Raw genomic sequence first — 8055 nt, forward strand, 5'->3', positions numbered from 1 at the left:
AAAGGTAGAGCCCATGCGAATTTAGAAAATGTGTCTATGACTGTGAGGAGGTACTTGTTGCCCTTGTTCAATTTATGTACATTTTTCAACTTGCCGCTGCTCATCTCCACGAGGTCACTTTCCCAGAGGTCGTCGATGCCCTTGGTTACCACAGCTAAACGTTCGTAGTTGCGGCGTGCAGGTTTATGCAATTCTTCGACGATGGCTTGCCTAGACATTTTTAGAGATTACGTTTGAAGAGAAGCACCAGCGTGATGGGATTCAAAGAGGGTGGCACCTCACCTGTGTTTTGAACGATCAGCTTATCGCCGGCACTCACGTCGAAAACGGTAAGATCTTCGTCTTCGTGTATTTCATATATGTTGCGCGTTTCGTTCCAACGTGCCAGAGGAATGTTTCCTGCTTTCTGGACACCACGATTCGATATCAACGTCATGGTGGGGACGCTAGCTTTTCTGCCGTGAGACCAGTACGAGAATTCGTTTATCTGAATCGTGCCATCGAGGAGAAACTTGTAGTACGGATGATAAGGATGCAACATGTACAGTTTGTTACCATCGACGAACGTGGAGATTCTCTGTTGATTGGGTACGCTGTTGATTTCGATGGCTTGCAAGGTGAACAATTTGGCGAATTTAGTGTCGACGCCGAGCAGATTACTGTGAACGTGTCCGAGTTTATTTTCAATGGGCAACAAATGCTCGACTATGGTATCCGTTACGGCAGAAAACGACGGTTTGATTTTCACTTCCACGTTCAACTGCTTGTAGTTTTCGTTCAGTTCTTGCAACTTGGCACCGAAAGAGGCCAGCGTCGATTCCTGCGTGGATTCCAGCACTCCAACTTGATCTCTGATGTTGACGACAATGTTCTGAAGGTTCTCGACTTGATTCAATTTCGAGCTCTTCTCGGTAAGATCGTTCACGATGCTTCGCATCTCTGTAAATTGCGTGTGAAGATCGGCGACGCTATGCGAAGTGGGCAGCGTCGACACCAGCGAACTGATTTCGTCTCGAATCTGTTCCACGTTCGCCGTTTCCGTTTCCAGTCGTTTCAGCATACGAGATATGTTCCTTTTCAAAGCGTGTAATTCTTTGGAGGTGGGGAGATTGGCCACCCTACTCTCGAGATCGCTCAACGAACTTTTGACATCGCTCGAATCGGATAGTGCCGTCACCGCCGTTTTCAATTTTTCCAAATCTTCGCTCGAAGGCACGCTCGTCCGTAACGATTCCAAGTCACCCTGTATGTTGTCGAGTACGTGATGAAAATGAGCAAGATTCGTTTCGACGTTCAAATTTTCTAAATATTCGATCTTCTGCTGAACCGTGCTTAACGTGTCTTGAATGCTCGTCAACGCGCTCGCTTGTGCGTGAATATTTTTAATTTCTTCGTTGATCAACTCCAAGGACGCCTGAAGCGTAGCGATGGTGGTTTGAATGTGTTCGAAATCTCGATACGCCTCCAATTGAATTTTTATGTTCGCGACGCTTTTACCGATGACCTGCAGTTCGTCCGACGATGGTAGGTTCGTCATGGTATCTTCCAAAGTCTGTAACTTGGATTTAATTTCTTCCAACGTGCCGGTGAATTCTTCTTGTAATTTGGAAACGACGACGTGCAAGCGTTCTACGTCAATATCGTTCACCACGGTTTGAAGTTCAGAGAAATTCTTTTCGATTGCGGAAGTTCGTTCTTCGATTTCGAGTTTCAATTTTTCCAAATCTTCATTTTTCGATTGAAATTGCTGTAATTTGGCCAAATCATTTTGAAGCGAATCCACGCTCAACTGTATATTTTGAACGTTGTCGTAAGAAGGTACGTCGACATAATTTTTTATGAGCGTTTTCAGTTCGGAATCGATTTTCAGAATGGGGTCGAGACATTGCGTTTTGAGCGTAGCGATTTCCGACTCTAGAATTTTGTTTAAGGTCTCCTGCAAAGCGATCAAATCGCTCCTCAACTTTTTAATTCGGACATCCAACATGAGAATCTCTTCTGCGTGGTCTACACGCTTGGTGTGACCGAAAATGTCGTTAGGCATTTTTGGTTAACGGTTATTTATAATAGGATAGACGATTCGTAATTCTACGAAGAGAGGAACGAGTTTGTCGTAATCTCCTAGGAGTTCCACGTAAAGACAATCTCCTGCAGACACATCGTACGCCATGTTAGAAAGCATCTTGTCGTGCTTCATTCGAAAAATGTTCTTGCCGCTAGAAATTTTAATATTTCGCCCTTCGTTCTCCGGATTCACGGTGATTTGAAGTTTCCCGTCGATCGGAATTTCATAGAAATGTAAATTGTTGTTAAAGACGTAAAACATCTTGCCCACATCGTCATCCAATTTCGTCCAAATACTGTTGAGGTGAATAATCAACAGACCGTTGAGTTTAGTTAACACGGAAGGTAGAAATTCATGATCTGTCGTGCGGTGTACAGTTTCCATGTTGGTTTGCTTTCGGAAACCAAAAAGATTCATTGTCCTTGCTAGTAACTTATTGTGTATGTGAGACAGTTAAAGTTTTTTGTTTCATTTGCATTGCCTACAATTTTTACTAATTTCTAAACGATAGTGTCCCCAAGGCAACGTGTGGATTCCACAAGACAAAATACATCTTTTATCGTCATGCGGATCTAATGCTATTTTCCTAACTTTGTTTGTTGTAATCACGTGGTCTACACTTTGGATTCTTTGTTCTATACTTAGTATCGTCGATTGTGAGTAAAGGCAATCGATGTAATCGTGGAAGGTGAGTTTGTTCTCCACCGTATTCTTGCACACACCTTTTGCTTTCTTCGTGACGCTACTCTCTGTTCTCATGGCATACATTTTCGAACGCAAACCCTCGAACTCGACAATAATATCACCGTTACATTCATCTTTCAGTTTACCTAGGACTTTTTTGATGAGGGAAGGAATCCCGAATCTGTTGGGTTGAGGATACGCAGAAGTATCGAAATACTCAAGCATGGAAGGATTTTTTATGTCTTCATAGAGGTTAGGTGTTTGTATGCTGTAAATGAAGCTGTCGGTGTCCGTGTACAAAAGTGATATTTTATCATTAAAGAAGGGTTTCATCACGTCGTAATGAAATTCGAACATGTAAAGTTTCGACAAGTCGAGAACCGTTGCGCCAACGTAAATTGGTTTTCTGAATTTCATCAATTTTATATCTAGATTGAAAAGTGCCAAATTCTCGTTGTAAATTTTTCTCGACTTGAATCTAGGATCGGCCACCCACTTCATGCATTTATTTTTATCCGAAACCAATTTCACGTCTACATGATTCCGCACGTTTTCCATCGTCTTGCCATACACCGCGTTATTCATCAATTTAAAAAAATCTTTGTCTAAATCGGAAGTGGCAACCGTCCTATGTTCCGTGTTTGTTTCAATGTACGGTTTGAGCCACTCGGAATGTTTAAACCTGAGGACTCTTCTAACATTCGCTACCTTAGCACCCTTCCCGATCAAGAATCGGAGATTCGAGTAATGAACAACGTATCTCTTTTTCCCCTCTAGAGTCAATAAAAGCTTGCATTGATTAGAATGAGGCGAAGATTTGAACTCGGATGCCGGTGGTAAATCGCTGAACAGATCGTGTAAGTGGTCGGGGAATTCGATATCCACCTTTGCAAAGAATCCATACTCACTATCATCGAAATTTTCTATATCTATTGATGCCCATTCGAATCCCCCGTAAGGAAGTTTCTGTACCATGGCATGCCCGTAGAGATTATTTACGTCGGCGTAGAAGATGTAATTCGATGCTCGATTTGAATCGTAATCTTCTTTCATGTGCACGTTGTTGGCTTTTGCATATCTCTGCACACATTGTACCATCCCGCCCCGAATCCCCCTCTCGATGAAAAGTAACATGTCCACGTCCGATATCAGTTCCAGCTTGACCTTTGTCTGGAATAACATTGCCGACCACGCTAATCCCGGTAGGCTGTAGAAATACGCTGGATCTAATTTGTAAATATTTGTTGCCGTTTTCCTGAACGCTTGGAAAACATCCGCGAGTATCGTTACGTCTAATTTTAAGTATGCGTCGTGGTAGTCTCCGAGTGTCCTACATTCTAATTTCTCCCACATGAGTTGCGCGTGTTGGTATTCTTCGTCCGTGATTCCTTTCTCTCTGAGTCTGCTGTAAAATTCTCTTGGAGGTGGAAGAGCGTCGTCGTTAAATTTATAATTATCACTAACGTATTCGTAAGGATAAATCCCTTTACGTCTAACGAGTTCTATGTCTACGTTGGGAAAACTAGCTTTTGTAATTTTTAATTGTTCGTCTGAAAGTTTGCTGGCAAGAGCGTCCAGGCTGGCAGAGAGAAATCTGTATGAATCCAGAAACCTCATCTCGATGGTATTTTTAGTCTCGGGAATCATAACTTTCTTACTTATAGAGATGTATCGTTCTTCGTTTTGAGCAAGAATATCTATTTTTTGAGCGTCGTATCCAAGTTTCCTGATTAAGGGATGAAAGTCGTAATTAGAACCATTGTGAAAGAATATGGGGACGAATTTTGGTTTTAGGATTTTGAGGTTGCATGCATTACAGATTCCGCTTATGAAGCGACCGTCCGTATGCGAATGGTGAAACACTTTACGATTGTCGTCTGTGAAGTGGTTATCACACACAGGACACTTGACGGTGTCATAGTAATTTTGAAGTTCGATAGCAGATAACGGAAGCATCGGTTTCGATGTTCGCAGCATGCATCCAATTTTCCCAACCTCCTCGATCATTTTTTCAAAGAAGCGTTCGATTGCATCGGGTCCTCGGTATACGTACGGTTCATCTATTTTATTCTGTCGCACGACAACGTAACCGAAACTGTTTGGTTCGTGAAGCAGGTAAGGTGTGGTGGAAGAAACTTCGGGATCCGGATCGCAGTATGAGAGTGGTTTGAGGAACGCCTCGAAATCAGCAACGATGATGGCCGGATGTTCCAACAATGCCTTGTGCATTTTGAATTCTTCCACTTCGTTCTTTTCGGGCATCAACATTCGAACCGGTCTGTTGTTGCCGCAATATATTTTATGTTGAACAAGTTTATCGATAGCAATTTGGCGTCCAGTGTATTTTCGATAATCGGATTGTTGTCGATCGTTGAAAGTGGTTAGGCATCTCGGGCAAACTTCGATGTTGTTTGCATACTTGGTTGATTGACTTCTGACCAAGCGTGATAGCGAACGAATGAGACAGTAATGGTGAACATCCTCGTTTGAAATTAGAAGAAGATTAATCACACGAGCATCGTCTTCGTCGACATCGCTTATCCTGACGGGATGCACGACATGTTTATCCAACGTATAGGAATACACGTTGATGATTAAGCGTTTTCCTTCTGCATCTCGTGCTCGTGTTTCGAATTTTGATATATCAGAAATGGTCACCGGGTATTCGATGCCAGTCATTGAATTTTCCAGTTCAGGTTCATGCTGCTTGTAATGATAAACCTGTTCTGGATGATCTGACCAATGAATCGGGTGAAGTTCCGCCAACACACACCAAAGAAAACGCTTGTTATCGCTGTTCTGTATATTTAACACAGCCCTCTTGTGTTGAATGTTCGGTGGAAGAGGAACGTAGCTGGAAGCGCGAAGAGGCGAGAATTGGTTCACGTAAACGGTTAACGTGTGAGGACTTCCACACAGAGACCATCCCGATCCTTTAGCCTCGAAATCGTCGTGTTTCTTAACCAGTTCATTTGAAAGATCAGAATAAAATTCGTCTAAATTATCGACGTCCGCCAAATGAAGAGCCTGGTTTTTTGTTCGATGATAAAAAATACTTGTTGTACCATCGACTTTTTCGTATTCGGAAAATAGATCAACGTATACTTTTATGGAATTATTTTCCAATTTATTTTTTAGAATATTTATCACGGATGTTTTCGTTTCACGCAAGAAACTAAGAATGTCGCAGCCTGGTTCCGAAGTAAAAGAGAAATCCTGGAGTTGGTCGTTGAATGCAGATCTAATTGGTTTTCGTTCATTAGATAATTTAACTTGTTTGGAAGTGAGTAGTTGTATTGACTGTATAACCAGCACAGGAAAGTATGAGCCCCCCTCAAGCAGATTTGGCTACACTTAAAACAGGCTCAACATGCCCATATGAGCTTTTTGCTCAAGTGTGGAACCCCGTCTAATCCAAGATTTTTGTAAAAATGCCCTCGGGAATTTCCTGAGAAAGTATGACCCCCCTCAGATTGATTTGCCTACACTTACAAAAGGCACTTCTGTGAGATTGTTGTCCATAATCCTGTCAAAAATATGCCCCTCTTGATATTTTTTTGGCCACACTTAAAACTACGCAAACGTATTAACACACACACACACACACACACACACACACACACACATATTTACTTCCGGTTTAAGTTCAATTGGGCACCAGGCTCAATTTGTTTATCTATTATTAAAACAATGTATTGTGCAGAGCTCTTCTAGAATTGCTCTGTGACTCTCTCATTTCTTACATCATAAACATATGATTTTTCACCTATGAGAATAACACTACATATAGTGTCATCAGGGAGTGTATCGTGGAATTCACAGATAATTTTAATGTTTGTCCTGTCATTAACCACAACTTGTTTCCTTTTTGAAGTGTTGATGACAAACATGGGTCTCTGTGCTTTGAATTCATCTGGTGTGTAATACATGTCAGTATTGCCAGTAGCGACCCTTTTGTATGCTGTAAATGCTTCATATAATTTAAGGAAATCATCCTTGGACATGTCTAAATTATAATTTTCTCTAGGAAATACCTCATTTCTGCCATTTTTAAGATATATGTTCTTGATGTTGCAGTTATCAAATTTACTTGAATTTTTTTCCTGATTATTGTGTCTTCCTGTCTGAAACAGCAACACCACAAAATCCGGCATGTCATATTGTATACTGGAGAATGAATTTGTAGCATCAAACTCATAATAAGTACCAGTTGCGGGCTTCTGTACACATTGATATGTATAAAATTGTAGAGAAATTTGTGGATTTTTTATTATATCTGCTTTGTATTTAAGAGCATAACTGGCCTCATATTCAACAACCGGGATTCTTAACTCCATAGTCTGAATAATGCATTTGCCTTAATCAGGTAGGGTATTAGGCAGAGCTTCCCCTGTAGGGTTTAATGTGCTGTACCTCATCAAAGCATTATTATCATTGGCAGCTCTTCTAAATGTGATTCTTAAACCACCCTTCCACATAATTTCTTTGTAATCTGAAAAGAATCCTGGCAATAGGCGCATGGGGAACAGCACTGTGTGGCTCTTAGATATAATTTTATCACCAGCCTCAAATCCACCTATTTTGTAGTAAGAAGCCTCGGTTTTGGATAATTTTAGTGTGGCCAAAGCTGTGGAGGTAATGCCGGGATAATCCACTCTGTTTATAACAACACCATGCTTTCTGATCTCAATTTCAGAGAACAGATGCGGCACAAAATTGTCTACCAATCTTATATTTGAATTTGCCGGATAATCTGTTCCATCGAGCTTTACAACATCAAATTTGATGTATAGATCTGCTCTGTGAGGGTGTATAAAGCCATCCCCTACATCAAGATCAACCTCAATTTCTGTGTTGGGTTGATTTAAATTTTTAAATGTCATCCTGTTTGGGGGGAATGATTGTAGCTCATAACTCTCAATATTTTCCATTTTTTTTGTATGTATTTTTATTTAAATATTAATCTCTATGATAGCAGTTGTTGTGGCTCCAGCAAAATCAACTAATTCTTCTTTTTCATTAGTGACCATCAATTCAATATTATCTATTCTATTATGACACACAGGAAAATATAATGTTGGGGATGGAGTGTAGATGATTGGCTCCATAAATTCAGAATTAGGTTTGAATGTTGCAATAATGCCAGTTTGTTTGTGAGTGCCTATGCCATTTGATTTGGTGATCATACCCTCAGCCACATTGCAGTGAATATTCAGAGTCTCTATGGCTAAGAATTTGGGTATATTCATAGCAGTGTGTTTGATGCCTGGTTCAAGTTTTGTGTTATTCTCAAATCCTAACAGCTC

The sequence above is a fragment of the Lepisma saccharinum genome, chromosome 17, assembly GCF_977018435.1.
Source record: "Lepisma saccharinum chromosome 17, izLepSacc3.1, whole genome shotgun sequence".
Classification (NCBI taxonomy): Eukaryota; Metazoa; Arthropoda; class Insecta; order Zygentoma; family Lepismatidae; genus Lepisma; species Lepisma saccharinum.